The following is a 1,489-nucleotide window of genomic DNA, read 5'->3' on the forward strand; positions in this document are numbered from 1 at the left end:
CGGGGCGGGGCGGGGCCGCCGGGACAGAGGGGAGAGGGCCCCGCGCGGGGCAGAGGTCACGGAGTCCGAGCTAGCGCACTTTTTACATTTTAAAAAATTCTGTTCTCCGCGGCTGGTTGGTTTGCTGGGGGTATTATTCATAGGGGGAGAGAGGAGCGCGTTGGCGCCGTAGCAAGCCGGGGGGGCAGAGAATGATGGTGTTGCCATGGCAACAGCCATGCCCCCCGGCACCATAGCAAATGGGGTAAAATGATGGTGGTGCCACAGCTACAGCCACACCCACGACCCCATAGCAACTGGGGGGGGGGAAATGATGTTGTTGCCAGGGCAACAGGACCCCCACCTTAGGGCCTGGCCCTCAGGCCCTTGTGCCAGGCAACACTGGCCCAAGAGCCCAGGGAAGGGCTGGGTCCCTTGTACTGCCAGGGTTGGTGTTTCTGTGGCACCTCACAGGAGCCTGGGGGGTGCCCTGGCTCAGTGGCGGCATCAGTATCACCAGGGCCCCGCAAAGCATGGGAGAACAACCTCTTTTCTCCTGGCACACATAGGCCTCCAAATGCCTCTGGAGAGCTTAAATAACCCCTCCACTCCCACGCCATGGCCACGCCAAGGAGTGTGGAGATCTTGCAAGAGGAGACACCCAGATGGCCCCCAAGCCATTGCAGCAGGGAGCAGCATATTGCCCCAGGCAGAGGCAGGCCCATGCTTCTCCAGGCCCTTGCTTCTCCAGCAGCCTGATGAAAGGAGATGCCTTGTGAGAGAGGCTGTGCCTGGTCCCCTCTGGCTGAGCAGGCTACAGGCTGCTCCTGGGCCAACGTGAGCCCCCACAATCCCTCCCCACAGAAACACCAGGAGAGACCAGCACTTCCTTGGACACGTACCGCACCTTGACCTTGGGTGGCTGTGAACCCTCAGGGTAAGGCTGCAAGGCAGGTGGCTGATCAGTGCATCTTGTCTGAGTGCTGCTACAGGCTCCTTCCTTCCCCTTTCTTCCGTACACAACAGCCGCGGACCCTATGAATTTTGCCACCACTGATGTCCTCTTCCCTAGTTATGCTTATTGCAGCGTCTGCAGCAGGGATCAGGCCTGGGCTTCTGCTGGGGCAGGCAATGCTTTGACAGGCAGGAAACAGTGCCTGCCCCAGAGAGCTTACAGATCAGTGTCAGACAGGCATCATGCAGAAAGTTAGTGAAAGATGAGAACAATGGGAATAAGATGAAGTGTCTGCACAAACTGATAATGGGTACATCTTCCTGGCTCTGAATCATGTCCCAACACAATTTTTTTTTAAATTCTTCATCAGATGATAATTTCCTGCATTCCCTTCGGATTTCCTCTTCACCTCATGCCTGGGGGGGAAAAAAGTGACTCTAGGATTACTGTCTGCCAGTTTTGTATTTCGCTGGCTTCCCCCTTCTCCCTGGTTTTTGACCTGGGTAGACAAAGCCTTGGCTGAAATGAGATAGCTGAGGACAGTCCTGCTTTGAG

This window comes from Crocodylus porosus, unplaced genomic scaffold (assembly GCF_001723895.1).
Source record: "Crocodylus porosus isolate Cpor-Errol unplaced genomic scaffold, CroPor_comp1, whole genome shotgun sequence".
Classification (NCBI taxonomy): Eukaryota; Metazoa; Chordata; order Crocodylia; family Crocodylidae; genus Crocodylus; species Crocodylus porosus.